Below are 25771 nucleotides of genomic sequence, written 5' to 3' on the forward strand. Positions count from 1 at the left end.
GATCTTAACTAATATTTCTATTTTATCAATCCTAGAAATGTATGTAAATTAAAGTCAGAGATGAGAAAAGAGTATGTCTTTCCATAATAGTATTTGAATTAAGAATTTTAATAATATAATAATTTAAATATATAATTTAATAATATATTATATATAATAATTTTAATATATATTACCTATTCCTATATGAATTCTCTCAAGAGAAAATTATCACAACACTTTAATGAAATACATATAGCCATAGTAAACATTTTTAGGCTTATCAGTAACATGGAGCTATCTTATGCAAAGTATGATTTGAAAATTCATGAGGTGACGTAGGTCCATAATTGCTTATCCTCAACTGCAAAATTCAAAAAGGTATGTACATCTAGAGTTTATTGTTTTTGCTTGTTTATTTGTTTAGGTGACACCAAAACTCATTTGGAGGACCTGACATGTACAGATAAGAGAATATTGTGTGAGTAATCATGCTTTTTACTTTAGAAATGCTGTGTTCAATTATCTGGTGCTCTGGGAGGAAGGGTGCTACACGGGGCATGGTTAAAAGTAGATATTAAGAGGAATGGCTAGTAAATGTATAAAATATGTAATTGCACTAATAAACTAAAATAAGATACTATATTTTACTATTAATATATCAAATTAATATAGATTATTTTAAATATAGGCAGTAGGCAACCTCAAATTTGTACTGAAGACGTGAATAGTGTAGTAGTTTTGGAAAACGTTTTGGGAATATATATATATATATCAAAAGTCTTAAAAATGTTCATCCATTTTTATTTGAAGCAGTAACACACTTCCAAAATGAACTAAAATAGTCATCAACAACTCAGGTGAAGACTTATGTACAAAGAAAGATTCTTCAATATTATATATACCAAAAAAAATGCATAAGATAAAGGGTGTGTTAAATGTGCCGTAGTGTAATCATGTGATCAATCATAAGGCATGTTTAAAATGATTACAAATAATTTTAATAACATTGAAATTTTATACTAATTTAAAAATGCAAGCTATAGAACTTTATATAGAGAAATAATTTTAAAATATTTGGTTGAAACATAAAACTACCATTTTTATATGTTAAAAATCATTTTATATTGGCAACTTTATATAGTTCACTTTATAGATAAGAAAAGATTGCAAGGAAATATACCCAAAATGCTATTAGTGGTTATCTCCGTAGGTAGAATCAGAGTATTTTCATTTATTCATTGTATTTTCAGTTGTTTTAGGTTTATGAAGTGAGTATACTATTTCAAGCCAAATATTATATTAAAAAAATTTTTTTAAAAGGTGTGATTGTCATATTTAGCTATACTTAATAAGCAAGGTTGGCTGTTAGCAAGTAGCTTATTTCCTCTAAAATACTTTCCAAATAATTAAAATAAATAATCAGTAGACAAAAGAGTGTATTTTGTTTTATAACTTCATGAGTTTCTTGAAGACAATAGTGAGACAGATTTAATTAAATTTCATTTTATTCATCTTTCATACCAAAGAGAGTCAGTATTTTATATATAAAACATATATATAATATATATAATGTATGTATATATACATACATACATGATGATTTTAAGAAAAAATACACAAAAACTGACTTATTAGTTACTATTTAGATTAATACCTAAGAGTTTTTAGTTACTGTTATATAGTCATATAATTTTTAACTGAAAGGGAACTTAGACATAATGTCTAACAGCCTTTTAATATACCTACAATAAATTATTTATATGTAGTGATTAATTATTAATAATAATTTATATGTATATAATAATTCCTTCCATATATCATTATCCAGTGCCTACTCTGTGTCAGGGTTTGTCTAAGAACTAGAGATTCAAAGGTTAACAGGACAGGTTCTTACATTCCTTGAACTGAAATACAGAGGAGGAGACCAATAGAAACCATCAAATAGACAATTAATAAGAAAATTATGAGTATATAGTGAGAGTTATAAAGAAAACAAAGAAGGAATTGAGATAGAAAACAATAGTTGTTACCTTAGCTAGGGTGTGAACAAAGCACTTCTCTTGAGATGACATTTAAGAGAGTTAATTTGAGACACAGAATCAAGAAACAATATTTCAATGTGGACTGTTGCTAAGAAGCAAAATCAGGTTTGCAATCCCATTTTCTTGATTTAAATTAATTTATCTTTTAAATTTATGTATTTTTATTCTGTGTTACTGAAACCCAGAATGGATAGTAGCAGAGTGTAATATCTGATGTTCTCTAAGGCTATTGTAAGTTTAGCTGAAGTCAATACAAAAGTATAAAGGTTCAGGGAAAGAAAATTTGACTACTTCTAGTTAACCTCTCTTGTGAGTGAATGGAGAACTTAAATCTGTAGAGTGCTATTTGCAGTGCAGTTGCTAAGGTGTTTCAGACTCATGGCTAAAAGAGTTTGATAACTTATTTGATGAAATGAAAATTCCTTTGGTAATTTTATTCTGTTTTTCAATCTTTCAATTTAGGCTACTTTCTTTTTTTTTTTTTTTTTTTTTATTTCAAATAATGTTACCAGGCCCTTAATTTCAGAAATTCTCTTGATATAAAGTTCAAAAAGCTAAACATTTTGTTCCATAATCTTGCAACTAGAAATGTATGACTTTCATTTGGATTTCTATGGACATTTTCTTTTTCCTTTTTTTTTTTTTTTTTTTTAAACTATAGAGCAACAAAGAAATTGTGAAAGGAAAGATTATGAAAGGAATATCTCTATTCTCATGCATTTCCCTTTATTGCTCTTTTTTAACAATACCTCTTCCTGCTTTTGCCTTTTCTTTGCCAAAACTCCTTTTGCCTTTTCTTTCTTTATACCAATTATATTAGAGGCAATTCAGTAGGATGACTTTACACTAGGCAGGTTAGGTGAAAAACTTTTTATTCTCCTGATAAAGTAGCTGTGCACCCTGTATGGTTTATATTTTTACCATAAATTCTCAAGGATGATATTCCATAATGCCCATCACAACCATTAACACACTAGGTGTAGAATAATTGAGAGAGAAAAATCAGAAAGTTAACAAAAGATTGGATGAAGTACAAAAGTTTCATTTCCTCATATCAGAAGAAATATTACCCTCAGGAAATTTAAAGCCATACACCAAGGCAGAGTTGTCTACATTTGTTGCACATCTTCTTGTTTTCTCAGAGAGCAGATCAGTTATTTTAATTTTTTCAAAGGAGAAGAGAAATGCAGACCAGAGAATACGTTTTGGAATATGAATAACAATACCAAAATAAAGTCATACATATTTAAGATGACATATTAGAAATGCTTGCAATATATTATACATTGTATATAACATTAATTCAAGACAGATTTTTTTTTTTTCCTCATGAGTCCTACACTCCCAGAGTGGGATTATTGCTTCATTAAATTATTTGAAGTTTGTCAAATCCCACATAGAATGGCATCATAACCCAAAGTAGTATCTCAGTGCTGGGGAGAAGTGAAGGGTAACATTACTATGATTCATTCCTAGAAGTAGGTAATGCACTGAGATGTATCATGCGTACCTCTATTAGAGAGGTAGAATTACTCCACAGAGAATAAAGAACCTTTTGAAGAAGAGTGTAATGTCGTGCATACTGATCTTTATAGCTTGGTGGCTAGAGTTAAAACTTGGCTGACGTTTCCATTATCAGCTTTGTTTTTCTGGAACTTATAAGTCATCTCTAACCAATAAACTCAGCAGAAAAATCTGTATCAAGGAGACTTTAGAAATGGTAACAATTTAAATACATTCAGATAAATTGGATTTAAAGACAGATGCCCAAATGGAAATGAATCCATATTTTAATTGTTTGCTTATGAGAGTAGGTCAAACCAAAAATGGCAGTTTTGGTTTTAAAACTGAACAGACTGAAGACTGCAACTCCCTTATAATGGCTTTCTAGTTAGTTTACTGGCAGACCAAGGAACAGAGTAAAGGATGTAGCCAAGCATGGGTTGACACAGCTTCCCGAAACCTCTTTATGGCAGTACAGTGACGTTTGGTGGTCATTGCTAAGTAAACAGGGTGAAACGCCTTCCAGGTCAGAGGATTTCAGGGCCCAATAGGCAGGAGGAGAAAGGAAGCTGGGATTGAACCTTCCATCTTCTAATGCAGCACTGCCCAATACAGTGGGCTCCAGCCAAGAGCCAGGTGTGGCTACTTAAATTCAAATAGCTTAAAATGAAGTAAAACTAAGATTCAGTTCCTCAGCTTTACTAACTGCATTTCAAGTGCTCACTATCTACAGTTGGTTAGTGAATCATTTGGACAGTATAGATAGGACACTTGCATCATCACAGGGAGTTCTATTGGACAGTACTGGTCTAACATGTAAGGCAGTCTTGCTTGGCCACAGTAAGGTATTCCTGTGATTTGTTTCTTATTGGGCCATTAGGTCTTCAGTAGGTCTGGCATTGCCTACCATAGACATTTGTGAAGATATAATGCCAATGAATATATTAAATCTATGCATATTGTTTAAATTTTTTATGGGCAGCACATGCCTTTCTTTTCTTTGTGAAGTAAAGGACAATGCCATTCTACTAATACTCGAGAATAATAAAAAACAGTAAAAGACTTAGGAGAATGGTAAAGGTTAGGAAGAGCCAGCATGGGAAGTGAGAGGGAGGTGAATCAAAAACATTTAGAAAAAAATTCTGAGTATCACAGAAGTTCAAACAGATAGGTATAGATTGTTTATTTAACATGATTTGGCTCAATTTCTGATATAAAAGGCCATACTTTAGGAGTATTACACTTTCTTTGGCATCAGCCTTCCCACTCTAGGGTTTTTGCAAAAACAAATTCTGCTTATTATCCTGAATCTTACATTTGAAAGAACATGAATTACGTTTATAAATAAGGTTTAGCATTGTAGGACATTAAATATTCAGACTGTAGTAGAAAAAATAATAGCCCCTCCAAAAATGTTCACCCTCTAATCCCTGGATCCTGTGAATATGTTATAATACATGACAAAAGGAACTTTGCATATGTAATTAATGTTACAGGCCTAAAAATAAGGATTTATCATGGATTATATGAGTGGGTTCATTCTAATCAGATAAACCCATAAAAGCAGATAAAAATCTACAGTTGGAGTCAGAAGAGATACAAGAGAAAACTTAAGCAGGAGAGAAGAGACAGGGGTGAGATCAGAGAGATTAGAAGTATGAGAAGGACTTGAACCCACGTTGGCTTTGAAGATGGAGAAAGGGAGCCAGAAGCCAAGAATTGAGGGTGGCGTCTAGAAGCTGAGGACAACTCCTGGCCAACATGCAGCAAGGAAATAGACACTTGGGTCCTACAAGCATATGGAATTGAACTCTGTCAACAACTTAAATAGGCTTGGAAGTGGATTCTCCTAGAGAGCCTCCAGATAAGAGCCCAAGCTGGTCAGTATCTTGATTTTAGGTCCATGGGACCATACGCGTTATACCTAAAGATGCCTGCTGGACTTCCAGCCTACAGAACTGTGAGGTAATAAGTGCATATTGTTTAAGCTGACAAATTTAACTTCTTATGGCAACAAAAGAAAATTAGTACAGATTTATATATGAGAGCATGGAGTCCACCAGTGTTGTTTCTCGTGAGTCCCGTCAAGCACGGCAACATTCTCAGTGCATTAAGGAAGAAGGAGGAAGAAGAGTGTGGAATCCTCCTGTTTTTAGCTGTTCCACCTTCTTATTTGTAATTCCTTCATCTTCTATAACCACTTTATATTCTTATCAAACTTGAAGGATTCAATTCTTCAATTTCACCTCTTGTCCAAAAACAACCTTCTTCATAACCATTAGTGAGCAAGTAGAGTTTTCCTAGCATTTTACAGGGGGAATGTACTACCACACGCATGTGAGTAATCTGTTTCTCTCTACATGTGCTGCTTGTCTCCAGCCATACTGCCAACCCCGACTCTCCTTTGAGCTTCCGCATACATCACTCATCCTCTCTGGTTCCAGGACTTCCTGCTCCTACACCTTTGCACACATCTCTCCACCTCTTCTTCTTTCTAACTTAGACCTAGTCATCTGTTTCACTGTTTATTTTTAGAATAGCATATTGTGAGGGATACCGAAGGACTAGACCCTGAGGAACTGAGAATTTTCTTTGGTGGCCCTCATATGTCCTTGCCTCCACAGCTCGTTTTCCCCATCCTCTCTTAAACATGACTTTAACACCTAACTCTTCCTCTCCACCTTGATAAAACTGAGATTGTCCCCCAGTTGGCTGTAAATCCACAAACACATTTCCTTTACTCCCAAATCTTGCTTCACCCTCTGCTGGTAAAACCCTGTAAACCGTTCTGTCTTCCTTCCCCAAGTTAGAAGTCCTCGTTCGGAGAGTTACCGTGGCTGGCGTTCGTTTCCTCAGTGTACTTTTTCTCCATACGTGGGTACAAAGCAGGTCCCACAGATCTCGCGTGCCTTAATGCCTTAGGTAAGTTGTTGACTGGAAGTGAAATGTATAAGGAACAGGCATGAGGCAAGGTACTGTGTGGTAGTGTCTGTGTGAAGTTCTTCAGGACCCATACCGATTGCACTGCCTGTGGTGGTGGATATAGAATGTGGCCGTGGAGCTTGAAGACAGGGAGGCCAAGAGAAGTGGACATGCTGTTTCTATGTTGGCCACAGGTTCATACTGAGGGGAATATCTTAGTGAAGTTTGGTCTCTGTGTATGTTCCAAGGAGCAGGATTTCTATGCTGTAACTACTTTCTTTATCTGGCCACTCATTTCCTTTATCATTCCAAATTTTTTTAGCTTCTTAAAAGAAACCTATGGGAAATAACAAGCTCTCTACTTAACAAATTGACTTTGAATACAGCTCAGGTCAGATCTATATAACATTTCAGCACAGCCATCAGAACAATTTTAATGATGTGGGATGCTTGTTGCATAATCGAATTAATTATGACCATTAATGTTGAGAATCCATGGACCAAATTGAGATGGTGTATAATAGTCTCTTCTGATTTAGTGGCCAGATATAGATCTGGCATTTATCATAATAATTTCCTTATTGTGTCCTCTACCTCTCGACTCTGTCCTACTGCGTATGACTTGATAATTCCATTGCCTGTTGCAAGTTATGTATGTATAAACATAGAACTTATCATTCAAACTGGGAATTTTTTTGAGAATAAAAAGAGGTATTCATTATAATTAGGCTGAGCCATAAATCAGGATGATACCAGGCACACCACAATGTATGGACACCTGACTGCTTATACATCCATTTAAGAATCATGATCAGAACTCTCTTTTGATTACTTTAATAGGCAGAAACTCCAAGATTGATTTTAACAACTGAAAATGCAATGTCATTAATTTACATTAAAATAGATTGCTTGCTAACATAGGATAAGTGGCATAAAGACAAATGAATATGCGGGTATGATGTCAAAGGCTCATCTTGCAGTCAAAATATTATTGAAGGCTAGAGTAACATGTTGTTAGTGGTAGTTCAAGCAAGAAACTGGAGTTGAGTGACAGTCTTTACCGGGCAGTGCTGTTTCCCTTAAGTTAATGAAACATAAAACGTGGACCATAAGTATAGCAATAAACAGGTCTGGCAAACATTGTATATTTCCAAAAGAGGAAGACATATATGGATGACAGTTGAGCATATTCTGACCATCACAAACATCAAAGCAATTGAGCGTATCTGACCATCACAAATGTCACATGAGCAACATTTTAAATAATGTGAGAAAAATACAGTCTTGACAATAATAGACTAAAGATAAAGGCAGGTGGCACCCACACTATTGTTTGCTCATCGAATCATAGCTGGGACATTTTTTCATAAAAATACTAACACAGACATGATAGAGGACCTCGACTTTCCCACTTGCCTTCTACCTTTGCCCTCCTTTATTTATTACTATACAAAAATCAGTTGCATTTCTCTACACTACCAATGAACTATCGGAAAAAGAAATTAAGAAAACTGTCCCATTTAAAATATCATCAAAAAGACTAAAATGCTTAGGAATAAATTTTACCAAGGAAGTATAAGATCTGTACACTGATACTATACATATGTATATAAGTATATATGTACACACACACATATATGATGAAATGCTATTCAGCCTTAAAAAAGAAGGAGACCCTACAATTTGCAAAATCATGGATGAAGCTGGAGGGCATTATGCTAAGTGAAATAAGCCAGACAGAGAATAACAAACACTGCATGGTATCACTTACATGTGGAATCTAAAAATTAACATCAAATAGAATGGTGGTTACCAGGGGTTGAGGGGTATGGGAAATAGGGAGAGTTTAAAAAAACGTTACTAACTTTTAGCTATAAAATTTATAAAGGATTGAGTATATAATGTGTTGATAAAATTAATAAAGTCTCAGGATTTAGTATATAATGTGTTGACTGTAGCTGATATTACTGTATTGCATAATTTGAATTTGCTAAGAGATGAAAATTTAAGTGTTCTTACCGAAAAAAAAAAAAAAAGAGATAAACACGTAAGGTGATGAATGTGTTAATTAATTAACTCAATGGTGGAAATCCTTTTACAATTTATACTTATATCAAATCATCACTTTGTACACATTAAACATAATTTTATTTGTCAATTATAACTTAATAAAGATGAACAAATGTTATTGAAATGTTGTTAGGTTAGAAATAATCTCTTAATAGCCATTTATAGCAAAATTTCTCCTATTATGATCCTGTCATATGATGAACTCAGGTCATATTTTCAATAACAACTTCTAATGTTTATTTCCTTTGAGAATTTTAACACAGAATTTTTGTGTACGTGTTAAACATTTACATGTCTATAATCTGGAGGAGGATGGTTCTGTTCAGGACGTTGTTCTCATTTGCTACATGCATTTCAAAACGAGACTCATACTCCCAGCTAAATTCATTCTCAAGAAATGATTTATGAATAAACATTGCTTAAGAGGCAGACAAAGATAGGTGACAGTACAAGACCTGATACTGTAAAGTTCTTTTATATCTTCTCTTGTTTACAAGAGATTGGAGCTCTATAATGTTAAAAATTATGCAATGTATTTTTCTCAGGGGACAAATGGATTAGAGTTCATTTACTCTGACTTTCAATTCTGGGATAAATGTTGCCTCTTATTTTCAGGCTAGCTGAGTGAAATGGTGGTTCATTTTTCATGGACATTTTACTTAGTAGAATTAAATACAGTAGATGAAACACATTTACCAAGAATACAGGATTATGCCACTGTAGATTCCATGCACATGGCTTCAATTAGTCCTCGCCTCAGTACAAAACACCTTTGGAAACTTAATTTGACTGTGTCCACTATTCCTATTATATTCAATTAAGGGCTTAAAAATATGAATATTTGAAATTCTGTTTTGTCCTCTAGTATGTACCAATTTAACTCTGAAACTGAAATTTCTACGCCTTTGTGCGTACTGGTTATCTCACCCAGAATGCCTGTTTTCCCCATCCCCCCCTTTTTTTTTACTCCCTGAAGCCTTTGTAAGCCATGTCCATGGCTTAAAAATCAAATAATTTAATATCTTTTATGCCTGTTTAATGGCATTTCTTATGCTTCTAAGTTAACTCCAGGATTTAGTGTTCTCCTTATATTTATATTGATATTTCTACTTAATTTCAAGTCTGTTTTTGTTTGTTTGTTTGCTAGTGCCTATAAATTTTATTTCAGTTTATTCTCCCATAACGATATCTGGCTTGTGCATGCGAACCCTCAGTAAATATTTGTTGATTAATTGATTTTTGTCACTTTTTTTGATTTAAAAAAAGATAGGGATTTGAATATAAGAAATTCATCAAGTTCAGAATGTGTAAAAAAGGTTGGTTGATTGGGGAATTTACCACAGTCCAGGCTCAAGACTTCAGCTTGCCTGGGTAGAAACTCAATCTTGTCTAGGTCTGAGATTTAACTAGAATCCAGTTGATGGATTCACTTTGACTAAACAGAGAAGAGGCAGGGATATATGAACTAGAATTCAAATTACTAATTTGTATTGAGAAATAAATATGTTAGGTGGATCAGACATCTGACTCTTATTTCTTGTGGTGTCTTCTCCTCTAGAGAGTGTTCAGTGCACAATGCTATAGTGTCCTTTTTATGTGCTACAGTTGCTGAGTGAGCCTCCGTATTACTGACACTGTCTATCTTTGGCTAAGCCAATATTTTATTTCCTTCATTCTAAGCTGCTAGGATTATAAGAGGCACCAAAGCTTTAGTAGTATCTTCATGGGGAAAATAAATAAAGAAGAAAAGGAAAAGGAAGAGAGACATGAAATATATGTTCTAATTTAAAAACACATCTAGATTGTAATAAAATTAAAACTTTGGAGAAAAATGTTCTGTTTCAGTCTAAGGCAAACATTGATCTTTAATCAGGTTTCTCTAAATTCTTGTTGCTCTGGTAATAATACTTTTTTTTTTTTTAATAACAGAAGCTGCAGGTGTCCCATGGTTTAACTCACATAAGAAAATAGTATTTTCTTTAAGCTTTTTGGGGCATGTGATAGTTGAGCCCCATTTGTTACCTAACATTAGCTGATAATGGCCACAAATATAAGTGTACATAGTTTTAAATGATAAATTATTATTATCCATTGTTTCCTGTAGTCCTTCTGCCATACTGAAGTTTCATAATTTTTGAATAAAACATTTTATATTCTCCATATCATGAAAGAGTTTTCATATTGACAGTATGCATTTTTGGATTTGCACAGCAGCCCTTCACATTTAGCCAGTATGTTGTTATTCTGTAAGTCTCCCTTCACTTAACAAGAGAAGGGTATTACTTTACATCATTATCATTGCCTAATTGTACCTTTTGAACACTTTGACCGGAGAATCTAGTTTACCGTATTTAACTTAATAGGTATGTAAAAAAATATTTCCTTAAAATTCAATAGAGATTTTTTACTTATAACTACTACATTCTGGGTCAAAGAGAGCACTGAGTTTATAATTAATTTATTTCAATGTAAATACTATCTCTCCAATAACAATACTGTTATATATAAAGCCTAAGGAAATGACCATCTGACCCTGATTGCCAAATGTAAGAAAAAAATACTCCACTTTGAATTATATTGTAAAAAACTATGTTAAATAACATTAAAAACATTAACTTTTATGCTTTATATAATAATATCAGAAAATAATATACTAGTTTTCAATAAAATTTAAAGAACTGGATTAATTGCAGAGTTTGATTCTATCATTCTATATGTTCCTCTTGACAACTGTCATTTGCCATTAGATAGTTTATTTACTTTTCCACTTCCTTACACTTTCAGCATTCATGCTTTTGCAGAAGAAAAGGAATTTCTAGAGTCATTTTTTTTAGTAGATTTTCGAAATTATAAAAAAACAAAACAAAAACAACAACAAAAAAATCTTGCTCTCTCAATATTAAGGAACAGGAGCACACACTGATCTGTTATTTATCCAGTCAGGGAGTTTTTAGTCTTCCCATTCCAAACTATGTTATCTACTCTCTATTCTTTTTTCTGTAGTTAAGAAGGATAGGCTGTATATACTTAGTAAGAAGGTTTGATATATATTGCAAATTTACTAACACTTCTACTTCTGTGTGATTTTTTTGCTTTCTTTTAAATATCATAAAATGATGTGAAAATAATGAAAATCTCAAAAAATTTTCAACAGTTACATACTAAAACTATGTTTCTCCATCTATATTTCATACTAGTTAAGTAAGTAAAATAGATTTTTTTTTTCAAAGAAAAAAACGTGGATGTAGATGCTGTTTCTGGGACTTTCTAGCTGTTTAAATACAGTATAATCATGTAACCATCCTGAGAATGTATAAATTTGGAATAATAATTTACACTCACATTCATAGATAATTGTTGGAATAATTTGCGAAATCTAAAAGTGTACACATATTCAAGGTAAATTTTTTGGTTGCAGTTTTTTTTTTTTTTTTAATAATTCTTTATTTTTATTTATTTATTTTTGGCTGTGTTGGGTCTTCGTTTCTGTGCAAGGGCTTTCTCCAGTTGCGGCAAGCGGGGGCCACTCTTCATCGCGGCGCGCGGGCCTCTCACTGTCGCCACCTCTCTTGTTGCGGAGCACAGGCTCCAGACACGCAGGCTCAGTAGTTGTGGCTCACGGGCCTAGTTGCTCGGCGGCATGTGGGATGTTCCCAGACCAGGGCTCGAACCCGTGTGCCCTGCACTGGCAGGCAGATTCTCAACCACTGGCCACCAGGGAAGCCCTTTGGTTGCAGTTTTATCTTTTCAATAGAATTGATGTCATTTCTTGTTCTATTAGGAACATTTTCCATCTATATATTTATTTTTCATATGTAAGATTTTTGCAGTGACATGTTACTAAAGCTTGTTTCCTGAGAGTGCAAAGAAAGTCTGGTTTTTGATCTTTACCAAGTGTGCTCTGAAGATCAATCTAGATTTAAGGCCGTGCTGCAAGAGAGAAACAAATGTCCTTTTATCAATGGCTTTATTAACAGAACTGTCCTACAGGTTTGTCTCTAAAACATTTGAATCCCTCTTTAATCAGCAAAACAAAATATCAATAGTTTCGTCATCTGTCATAGGATTCAGTGTTGGATTGACTTTGAATCATCACTTGCCAAGGGCTTAACAGGGTCACCTGATATTTTGCTCCACCATACATGTTAACTACACATTTATTTAGGCTCTATATTGACTGCAAACAGTGAGTAATGTGAAGGAACCATTTTATTTCAGTTCTATGAGAAGTGCTTTCCTCATCACTACTCTGTAATACATATGCAAGTCAGATTAAAACCTAAGTCACTCCTGAGAAGAAGAAAGTAGGAAAGAGAGGTAATCTGCACTCTGCAATTGTCTGATGGACTTCCAAAATGTTTCTTTGAGTTAGGTGTTGGTATGCCTATTTTATAAACGAGATATTAAAAAACTTACACACAGTATATGGGCTGTCATGGGCAGAATGGCCCCAAAGAGGTCCATGCCCTCATCCTTGGAACCTGAATATGTTATATTACATGGTAAAAGGGACTTTGCAGAGGTAATTAAGGTCACAGACCTTAAAATATGGAGATTATCCTGAATTATCCCGGTGGGCACAATCTAATCATATGAATCCTTAAAAGCAAAAAAAAATGTTCTTTAGCTGAAGGCAGGAGAGATGAAACAGAAAGAGAAGTCAGATTTGAAGAATGTATCACTATGTCATGGCACTCATTCTAGCCTTATTAATGGCATTTAGCATATTCTTTACTGAAATTATTAGTTTCCATAATTTTATCTTTATGTTGAAAATGAAAATGATTTAATGGAAAAGGGAACACCTTATTCAAAACTTCATGATCTATAGCATTAGCTAAATTTTCAGATTCAATACATGCAAATATTTGTTTAAAAAATGTTCTACACGCACTTTTGCAAAGAGTCTGCAAAACAAATGTCCATTTGAACATCCTAACCATATTTTGCAATACCTTATTTTAAAATATCACTATCAGTTATATATGTGTGTATATATATATATTATAAATATATATATATATAGAGAGAGAGAGAGAGAGCACGCTCACATGGGCATAAGTGTGAAACTTCTGGATCAGAGAAAACAGTTTATTACTCATACAGTAGCATTTTGTGTCAGTTCCCCATATTCCAAATCCCCACAAGGTGACTGAGTTAGGATCATATTTCATCTGCATATGTAGTTGGTTTACGTTACAGGAGAGCAACCCCCAAACTATGAGACTATGAGCTTATATAGGTGATGCTGGCACACCTGCCCCTTCCCTCCCCCACCTCTCCAGAGAAGGACTTAATTCCTCTTTAATGTAAACAAATCCTCTCCAAGGATGGGAGGGGAAAGTTTTTGTCTTTATTTATGGAAGCAAATGTCTCTGGGTAGACATCTTTAAACCTCTATCTTCCCAGGCCTTTGCTATTCAAACATTTCCCTTGATTAGAAGTCTTGGACCATGCAAATCATGAAATATTCATAGAAAAATTCTCTTTCAACACACAGTCATCCTGAAAATTAATAAACATTCCCAATTATTGCTTGCAAAACTAATCAGATCACCTTATCTATTTTACATGTCCCCCAAATTGTTTTTCTAGTTAAAATGTTCTTCTAAATCTCCATGCTTAAGTTTAATATTTGCTCTAGATTTTTAGCATACTAATTTTATACACTACAACCCCACTCTAATGTGATAACTTATATACAAAAATTAATCACATGAAATATGGCTTTGCATTACTGTTAGATTTAGGAAAAGATTTCAAACCTCAGTTGCTGGGAGTTCTGAGGGCCCTCTTGCATTTTTCAAAACCACCTTAGATCCACCTACACTTTGGTCCTTTCTGGAAATGGAATCTACTCCAAGTTAAATATTGGCATGGATGATTATGGGTCCTCTGGTCAGAAAGTCTAGGAAGTGATTCCAGGAATCTCCCAGGTGGTGCATAACTGTTTTATTGTCACTATCTGACTCTATAGAGCTAAGACTAAACTGGGTTAATGACAAGTAGAATTATCTCCATAATTTCTGAGGCAATAAATTTTTTTGTCCCTGAAAAAAAATCTCCTTCCCATTCCCAGAACTCTCAAATTTAAAAGAAAGTAAGAACTTCAACCTACCTGTATCAATCAGGGTAGCCAGAGAAACATAAATTATATTTACAATAACTGTATACTATTTATTTGGTCAAAACTTTATACTTTTTTAAACATGATTTTTCTTTCATTAAGAAATAATATAAAGATGGAAAGGTCAGACTTTTTAGAGTCACTCAAAAGGTCTGAACATGAAAACCTCCTATCAGAGATGACACAATATTTTTCTAGCATAAATTATTTCATATGATTTACATATTTGAAATACAAGAGAGATCTATTTTATTAACACATACTCCACTTTTACTTAATATTCTATGTATATTTGTTCCACAACAGGGTTGATAATGCTTAAATTAATGCTCTATTTAAGGTATACGTGTAGCCTTCCTTTCTCTTTGCACTGCTACTTTTAATAATTCAAATATAATCTCCCCATTTATCACAGTCTTTTACTCCCTTAATATTATTAACTGTTAGAAGTAGTCATCTTGCCAAAGATTTAGTAAATTTTTTATTTTATAATTTTATATAAAGCTTGATTATTAATGATACATTTAAACATATATCATCTCCCAGAAATAGTCCACAGCATGGTTAGAATGTATATATTTAAATAGTGATGCATTATCACTATATGAAGGTTGCAGTTTATAATAATCATACAAAAGCCAATAACGTATAAAAACCAATGTTATTTTCATGTATTTTATTAGATGAACAATCAAACTTTAACATAAATTTTGAATAAAAAAATAATAGTTTTTTTTCTTCTAGAAAAAGTACACCTAGGGATAATACAGATGAATGAGAATTTAAATATCAATTACCTTTTGATATAGTGTTTCATGGTGAAAAGTTTTACAACCCTGTCTTCCGCCACCCTCCGAATGACGTTATATTAAAAATGCTGATACAATATGTTCTTTCAAAAATGTTGATGGACTCCTGTCATAATGCAAGAGATTCCCCAGTGGTATTTAACTCAGTAAAATGACTGAAACCTCCCCGACCGACTGCAATGATGATATTTCCTCAGTAGGTGCCCTTCACCCCTCTTTGAGTTCTGAGAATCCTTCTGTCAAGCAACAAATGGCAGGAACATATACTTGGCTGTTGTGTGTTATGTGAGTGACAGCAAATATCTCAACGCCTGTTTTCTTGATTGCTTTTTCTGTTGTAGATTACAGTACCTGGGAATGCAATAGAAAGAATGTCTGTCCTATAATTAGAATGTATTTTAAATTTCTAGAATTATTAATCTATTGGATTCAAATTATTTTTAGAAGCAGGTTCAAACAGATGGCAGGCATATGGGAATGTTAGCCATTATCTTTGTCACATTTGGGAGTAGAGGATTTCAGGTATACATTGTGACTCATCTTATTCATTGGAAGATGATCAGACCAGAATTCTGTGGTCTTTTCCATCTTGTTGAGCACAGTCACTGATTCCAGAGCTCAGAAAAGATAGAACACCTAATTTCCTGAGTTTCTGCTTCTGTGCTGCACCACTGCGACACTCCTCTGGCACCATTTGCCTGGGTTCTTTGGATCTGTGACTAAGACAAACTTTGGTGATGATTTTCGACTCTGTTTACCTTTCCCCCACCCTGCCCCAACTTCTTTTACAATATTGCATTCTCTTATTTTTTATCAGAAAGTTTAATGCTGAATCCAATGTTTATCATTTTTTACAAACACCAGGTATTATTTTTTCTACAGGTTTTCAGCTAAATTCAGAACTACAAAGTAAATTGCACATAACTTGGATCAAAAGACAGATTTCTTCTTCTTGTTAATTCTGCTTTGATTCCTGTTTCACCAAGAAAGGTAACCCACTAAATTTGCTTTTGATGAGCTTTGGAAACAACTTCACAACCACTCCAGTTGTATCAAAACAAAGAAAGCATTCTGCATACAATGTGCTCTTTTAAATGAATTTGATCACAGAAAATAAACCTGACAGGAAAACTTCCCAGCTGTTACCTCCAGGCCATCAATTACTATTAGAGACCTCAACTGTACAGCAAGTTCCTTTGGCTCCACTAGAAATGGCTGTTTACGCATAGACTGTTGTTGATAGGTTATTTCTTTTTTAGATTATGACTTTTCTTCTTACTATTAAAAATCTGTAAACAATAAAAATATATCACTCAAAATATTAATATGATTTCAAATAATTTAAAAATAACAATGGGCATCACTGAATTGAAGTTTACATAATATCTTACCTCCTGCACTTTTTATACATTGAATGTTACATATTTTTGACAGTGAGAGAACTAGGAAAATGTTCTTTATTTCTGTAGAGCCTTAACATTTATCTGCCTATTTTTAGGTGGCTTAAAATGGATAACTCTTGTTGAGAAACCATTGTATTTTTTTCTAGAATGATTTGGGCTATCAAACAAATAATTGGATTTATTTGAAAATATTCTATTGTTTCCATAAAAACTGCTTTTAGATATGATAAAAAGTAAATTTTTTATTGACTTGTTTAAGAAAATCATGTTTTGTATACCAGAGCTTTGGAGAAATCTTGGTAATAACATCCATTGAGACCGATTTAAAATGTATGACATTTAACTTGTCTTAGGTTCCCACTTAATGGAACAAAGAGGTTTTGCTAATTTAAAAATGTCAATACATTCAAACAATTTTGAACATAAGATAGATACATAATTTTAATACCCTTTTTTATAGTATATAAAAACATATTCATATCAGAGTTACTGGAATAATCTTCTAAACCTATACTTTTCCTATTTCTCTAACTAGAGAATAAATGAACAGAAATATAAATCCCTAAACATAAATTTTACATCATAAATATTAAAACTTAAACAGAAATGTAGGACTCAAAAGGACACATTATAAAAGAAAAATTATAAAGATATTTGATAAATTTAAGTGTTACCATTAGACGAAAATTATTAAATCATCTAGTCCGTGTTGCTTAAAAAAGTGTAGTAAGTGAAAAAGAGCAAAGAAGTGCCCAGATCCCAGGTTTGAGCTTGTGAAACCGGCAGCCCTCAAAACATTTCTAACCTACACATAAATCAGATTATACATATTTTCTGGCAAACTAGGCTTAATGCCACCTTTATCTACCGTTCCAAAATCATGTTAGAATATAAAGCAAGAGTGGTGCCCTCTTAAGGATCACCACAAGTCCATATCAAAAAGATAAACACACAAAAAGCATTACATCTTTTAGGAAACTTATGCTTTCTTATGAGAAATAAGTTACTGGTATATGTTACATATCATATTGCAAGCTCCATGAAGGCAGGATTGTTTTGAGGGGGGGGAGCGGGTATGTATATTTTGTTGATGTTGATCGCTGCCTCTCCAGCCCCTAGAACAGCGCCTAACACTGAGTGATGCTCCCTAAATATCAGCGGACAGAATGCTACAGAGCATGGCATTGCAGCAACTCCAAACTAAGTCAGAAACGAGGTTATGACCATTTCTTCTATGAACGTGTGAAGATTTCCTGGCAAAATGATCATGAGAACATTGGTGACTGCCTCTTTCTTGGTCAAATGATATTTGAAAAAATTCAGGAGACTTCCCACAGGGACACTATGTTCAGGAAGTGAATACTTTATGTTTTTGCATAGTTAGGGCATTCTACACATTTTACTGGGACCTGGATCAAAACCCAAGCCATGGACATTACTGAATAATGAGAAACTACCTGAGCAACATATTTATCTAGAGGTATTTCTTGGTATTTCAATCAGGAATGAGACTCAGATCCATAGACATGTTGTTCTAGGGATTGTAAACTCTGAGCAGTTCCTCTTATCTTCTGTCTGAAGATACTTATTTACATTCCAAATGGTAATATACCAGGGTTCTGTTCCCTTCTCTTGCAGAGGAGAGCTTGTTTATATCAGGAGGCAAAGGCTTCTGTCCCTCTCTCAGGAGTGGAGGCGGAGTTGGCAGCTAGATATTTATATGCTCTTCAGGGTTCCTCTCCTGTGGTATGACCCACATATGTGCAAGGTTGTCCATCTGGCTCTCATTACATCACCCCACACCTAGGAAATTTAGGGCAAAGGGAAATGATGTGGTTTTAGCTCTAAGTAATTATTCATCTTTCCCTGTCCCAGAAATCTCAGGTATGCTTTAAGGATAATGCGAATAATTATAAATATTAAAAACTTATCAGCTACTGCATTAGCACTGACAGTATAGCTGTGTTTGACATACACATGCAAAAAATCTTTAGGGCATTTTAATAGATTCCTTCACGATGTAATTCGGCTGATGGATAGTTGGGTAGAGGTAGCCTGACCCTCAGGCTTCCCGCTAATCCATCCTCTGCCCTCCTGTTTGCCCTCCCTCACACACATTTCACAAGAGTGACCAGGCAAGCAAGTGGAAGGGAATCATTGACACCCGCTACTTATACATGGAGGGCAAGGGGCAACCCCACATTTGCATCCTCTCCCTCCTCAGTCTGGATGTATTTTGGTTCTCCGTACAAAGCTGCAGGGTTTGCAACTTGCTAAAGCGTTCCCTCAAACACGGGTATGGACTGGGTAGACATGGTACTTCCTTTGGTAATTTATCCATTCATTCAGCAAAACATTGTATCCCTCATGTTTTTATTTTCATAAAAACATATTATGATGTTTGGGCATCGTAACATACTTTAAGCAAGTTTTTTAACTCTCTCTGGCTGGAGAGAGACGACCCTTCCCAGGGCTAACTGCCTCTAAGAGATGGCAAAGGGCCCAGGCGGGAGGATGTGGATATGCAAACTAACCAGTCCAGAGCCTCTCTCCTCCATCTGGCCCTGTACCCCAGGAGGCAATATCCCTCTGCCTTAATCATGCCAGTGCCAGGTACCAAACAACTAGGGACCATCCCTGTAGCCCAAAGCCCACTGAAGTGATTCAAACTAGTCAGTCTTAAACTGTTCACCTTGCCCTGCCTTGTCTTTCCCAAGGAAAACCCAATAAAAGTTGCTGGACAAGCTCTCCCCTTGCTCCTGCTTCTGCTTCCTGAACAAAGCCCAGTGTGTTCCTCTGATGGCCCTGCATGGCTAGGCGTGCCCCTTGTTTCTAGGGCAGCTGTGAATAACACACTTCTCCTTAAATGGCACTGACCTCTAAGTGTCATCACTCAGTCACCTTTATACATTAAGAAAAAGCAGAAATATTGCTATGCTATGGCTTTTATAACTGAAACTACCTGTCCTGCTGTTTTCAGGACATAGGATATTCCTCTGCGTATGTAACTGTCTTTTTCTCTCCCATCTGTGGTTTTACTATGGGACCTATTTTCCTCCTTCCTGCCTTCCTCCTTTCCTTCACTTTCTTCCTTCCCCTTCCTTTCTTTCTAAATATTGCTTTGGGTTTACTGAGCCATTTGAACCTGAGCATCGGGGTCGCTCTTAAATTGCGGGAATTCCTGGTGGCAGACACTATAGTCTCTCCTCTAGGCAATGAAATTTCTCAGACTCTGGAGACTTCTAACTTTATAATATTTTTATGGACCAATTTTTTCAGTGGTCTTTTCTAGTTTTGGAAAAGAAACTTCTATTTCATAGTTTTGAATCTTTCTTTGCTATGTATCGTGCAACAGTAATCTAGTATCTAGAAGATCCATTTTGAATTTTTAAAACAAGGCAAAAGTTCAGAAGCTCAAGCATCCTCTTTGCCAAACTTCTTTCAATTCTAAACAAGACTGTAAGTGCAAGAATGAAGGTCCACAGATAGTTGGGGGAAAATTCATTTCCAGAATATAATTTTCCTGAAATAGTTTTTGTAAGAGTTCTTCAGTTTAATGAACTCACATAATGTAATGCCTAAATTCCTATCTGAGTCATCTATTCCCATATTATACTTTCCCTTATCTATTGCAATTTTGATCTAATCAATATCTACTATGTCCCTTTGACTTTAAGATAGTATTATTCAAACTCTGATGAATAATGCTCCTAAATTCTTAGTGATTAAAAAAAAAAATCTGGCTAGGTAACCTTACTACACATGGTTGGATATTTTCCCTGGAATTGCTACCATGGTCATGTGTTTGCTCATTCCTGGAGTGGCTACTTGGCACATACACAGGTTCACTGGGGACAATGAAAAAAGGGTCCCACATTATTCATATCAGTGGAGTTCTATGGAGAGACACAGGTAGATCTCTGGAGTTAATTATTAGTATGTATCAAAGGGTTTGGAGAAAATTAGTTGATGAAGGAAACATTTTCCTGATTGATGAAAAAAATAATTCAATTATGTTCATCTACTCTACTAGAAAGTTATGCAGTATATTGTGTAGTTCTTGATAAAAATAAAATGAAAGTAGAATGAAAATTAATCTAGAAGTTTTTCACAAACTTTGAGGAAAATGTTTAAAACCAGTACTTCTCTCATCTCAAATACTCAAGAAATGACTTCTTTAACCTATCTTTGAGTTATCTGCTCAATGATTCATTCATATTATTAAAAAATATCTATGATCTGTACAAGGTAGTATAAGATAATAATTCAAAACAAATATAAGAACAAGCACAAATTCAAAACAAACATAGGAACAAGCACAAATAGATTCCAAAGCCTGATTTCAGACTTTCAGACTGCCTGAGATTTCCATCTTGGTGCTGGTACTTGGTGACCATATGTCCCTGAATGACTTTTTTTCTTTTCTTTTTTAAATTATAGTTGCCTTACAGTACTGTTAGTTTCAGGTGCACAACATAGTAATTCACTATTTTTGTAGGTTATACTCCATATAAAGTTATTATAAGATATTGATGATATTCCCTGTGCTGTATATAACACCCTTGTAACATTTATTTTATACCTAGTAGTTTGTACCTCTCAATCCCCTTCACCTCTTTTGCCCCTCCCCTCACCCTTCTTCCCTCTGGTAACCACTAGTTTGTTCTATCTGTGAATTTCTTTCTGTTTTGTTATGTTTGTTTGCCTTTTTAGATTCTGAATGTTTTCTTTAAGCTGTTTGTTCCTCAGTTTCCTGACCTGTAAAATGAGGGTGGTGATAATGTTTACCTTGCAGGATTGTTAAAAGATTGTGCGTTAATATATGTAGTACTTTTCCTGGCATATCATAAGTCAAAGGATCTGGTTAGTATAATTTAGACAAAACAATTGTCTAATTTTCTAATTGTCTAATTGTGTTAATTTTTGTTAAACTTTTATTTTCTTGATTAACAAAGATTTATTTTAATGAATAGTATGTACCACCAGCTAATTATTGCTAATAAAACAATAATCAGGGCTTCCCTGGTGGCACAGTGGTTAAGAATCCACCTGCAATGCAGGGGACACGGGTTCGAGCCCTGGTCCGGGAAGATCCCACATGCCGTGGAGCAACTAAGCCTGTGCGCCACAACTACTGAGCCCACATGCCACAACTACTGAAACCTGCTCACCTAGAGCCTGTACTCTGCAACAAGAGAAGCTGCCACAATGAGAAGCCCGCACACCGCAAAGAAGCGTAGCCCCAGCATGCAGCAACGAAGACCCAACATAGCCAAAAACAAATAAATAAATAAATAAAATAAATTTTTTAAAAAACAATAATAATAAAACACCTGTAATTCTAGATGTTTCTACATTTCTTTTTCCAGAGTGTTTCTACATTTAATAACTAGACTGGATGTTTCCACTGGTACTATTCAGTTTGCTTCCTTAGATTATTTTGCTTCTACGTGCATGTTCCTATCTAAGCATAACTTTTTATTCAAATTTTCCCAATTTTCATAAATTAGGCTTTGCTATAAATTTAATTATTCAGAGACAATAGTGAGATTCTTTATGAACCAGAAATACACATACTCCTTATTAAGTAAAAAGTGTGCAGCTTTTGAGAAAATTTGTCTTTACAATGACAGGTAAGGGGAAAAGTTTATCTTAACAGAATTAGGTGAGACTAAGAATATTTACCAGAATGAATCTATGTATCTCTCAGGTTGATGTCTATACATTATATTTTCACCACCATTAGATGCATTAAACTTATTTTTACTAAATACCAACCTCAAAATATATATTACTTAAAAATGGATGAGGAACACATCTAAATTTAATTTTTCAGTTTGAATAAATTAATGACTTCATGTAACAGGGGTAAGCAAACTACCACCTACAGGCCAAATCTGGCCTGCTGCCTGTTTTTGGAATAAAGTTTTACTGACACATAGACAAGTTTATTCATTTGAATACTGGCTATGGCTGATTTTGCACTATAATATCAACAGTGACCATATGGCATGCCCAGTGGAAAAAAATTACTATCTGGCCTTTTGCTGAAAAAGTTTGCTAAACCAGGTTGTAGAATAGCATATTTATTTTAAAGGAGGAGATTTAGGAATGTATTTTTAACACATTTTCAAATGTCTAAATGCTATTTTATGTAATAAATACAATTGCCCTTTGAACAACTTGGGGGTTTGGGGAGCCAACCCCCATGCAGTGGAAAATCGGAGTATAACTTTACAGTCAGCCTTTCTTACCTGAGGTTCCAAATCCTCAGATTCAAGCAACCATGGACCCTGCAGTATGTTATTCATTGAAAAAAATCTGTGTATAAGTGGACCCGGGCAGATCAAACTCATGTTGTTCAGGAGTCAACTATAGTCGGTTTCTACTGTAAATTAAAAAATTATTTTATTTGGATAGTACTTCTAGAATGACAGTTGTCATAAGTTCAAAAGAGGCATTAATGGAAATTTTCACTTTATATAAGCATATAAAATGTTATAAACAGTGTACAAAAACATACATTTCATTTTTAACATATAGAATGTTAAAAAAAATTTTGGGGGGGTTCATTCTATTTAATATCAGTGTAAAGCTTTTTAACTAACTCTAAGGTTTCAGATATGCATATATGCCTATGATTTTTAAGCAAACATAAATATACATTTTGGTCTTCATGTTGCTTTTGTGTGTATCTCTGTACACACACACACACACACAAACATACACAGCATGGTTATGTAATGTGTGAAAAGTACCTATTCTGTCCTTTGTGCCATTATGCTAATATGAATCAGGTATCTGTGACTATAATTTCGTTATGAACTCTTGCTCATATTTTTAAATCATGTAATAGCATTTTAAGAAAAATAATGAGGAGCCTTAAGCCATATGTGGGATAGGTTGTATGTAATAGTCTGGTTGTCTTCCCAACATTCCTTTCAGTGTGTTCGTCAGCCATACTGTTTGTATGACTCAAACAGAAGCTCATTTTCACCCCCCAGTGGGAGAAACCCCAGCTCCTCCTTCTTGCTGCTGTGATCAGCTCGGATTACCCATGCCTATTCCAGTCAGCACCTGGCATTTTCCAGGATAAAACGATATTATCAACAATGGGCATCTGAGTCCACTTGAATCAACAAGATATGAGGGGAGGCTTTCTAAGTAGATTTCTACTTCATAAAAAATAAGTAGAACCCTTCATTACTCAAAAACTGAAAACTTTTCTGCCTCTTTATCTGAAAGATAAGAGAACCAGCAAATATACATTTAGGTTTGACAGTTTGAGTTTGTTTTCCTGTTACTTCTAAAGTATCTGCTTTTCTTTTTTTTTTTAATATATATTTACTATTTTTTTAAAAATTTTTATTTATTTATTTTATTTTATTTTTGGCTGTGTTGTGTCTTCGTTTCTGTGCGAGGGCTTTCTCTAGTTGTGGCAAGAGGGGGCCACTCTTCATCGCGGTGCACGGGCCTCTCACTGTCGTGGCCTCTCTTGTTGCGGAGCACAGGCTCCAGACGCGCAGGCTCAGTAGTTGTGGCTCACGGGCCCAGTTGCTCCGCGGCATGTGGGATCTTCCCAGACCAGGGTTCGAACCCGCGTTCCCTGCATTGGCAGGCAGATTCTCAACCACTGCGCCACCAGGGAAGCCCTCCTGTTACTTCTAAATCAAAGACTCTTAACAGATACAGATGTATTTCTATTCTTCAGCATAATTCAGGATTCATTAGCTTATTCATTCATTTATTTAAAGAGATCTTCACAAACTATATATCATAGACATAAACAAAAATTAGTAGAGTTTTAAACAGGATTTTCATAACTTCTGTTTTATATTATAACAAAGCAATACCCACATGGTGCCCAATGCTGCCATATTACGATGAATAAGAAATATTTGCCAGCAACTGTGCTATAGTTTTGGTTCATAAACTCCCAGAATTTTGATAATAAAATAAACTTAGTCGTCTATAGGTATGTTGGGCAAAAATGTAATGTTATGAAATAGAAACTATGCATGTACAAATACTTAAAGAAGCATTTAGTATTTCTTGATTCTATATTTTGAGCAAATCAATGCATCACTGAAGGGAGTTCTTCAAGAATAAAATAGGATCCTGTTCATCTATGGACTAGAACAATTGATCTGTAGCCTGTTTGGGGAGTAGGAATGTCACTTGTAGCTCAGACAGGAAGGGGGTTCGATCTTACAGGTTTCATTTTGCTCCCTCCAAAACCTGAGGGGAAAAACTCTACCCTCATGTATTAAAGAAAAGATAGATTAAGTAGAACTGGTTAAATACATCAAGAATATAACATATTTAGGCTGTAGAGAGGCCGTATTGACAATTCCAGGCAGCTGCCCCGGCTTCCCCAGCACACTCCCCCCCTTCTCCGGCCCTGACATCAGTTACTAGTTACTCCCAGGTAGGGGTCATCATGCCCTTCTGCTTCCTAAAGTGTTGAGTAAAGGGCTTTCCAATCCTAGAGTATTTGCATTTTAATAAGGAGCTACTGAAGACTGAAAAACCTTTAGGACTTAAAACAATTCTAATATTGCAAGGTGAGGCACTTGCAATTTAATTCACAGTCAAACAAAATTCACGATGTGGTTAGGTGCATAATTTAACCTTGTGCAATGCCAATCCCATTTGAGCAAAAAGGAAAATGAGGGACTTGATAATACTTCAAAGTTGCTTTTATTTCAGTCTCTGTAAATGGCCTACATCATGTATCAGGAAACACAAATGTTCTTTCCCAAACCATTTTATTGTAATTTTACTCCAGCTAAGTTTTCTGTACTAAATTATATATTCGTAAACACAGGGACTAACAATCATTATCCACACAGAGTATAGCATGCTCTCATTTTCTCTTCTATTTCTGAGAGCGTAGACTGTTTGGTGCCCTGT

Source organism: Balaenoptera borealis (assembly GCF_965194805.1).
Source record: "Balaenoptera borealis genome assembly, chromosome: 4".
Lineage (NCBI taxonomy): Eukaryota > Metazoa > Chordata > Mammalia > Artiodactyla > Balaenopteridae > Balaenoptera > Balaenoptera borealis.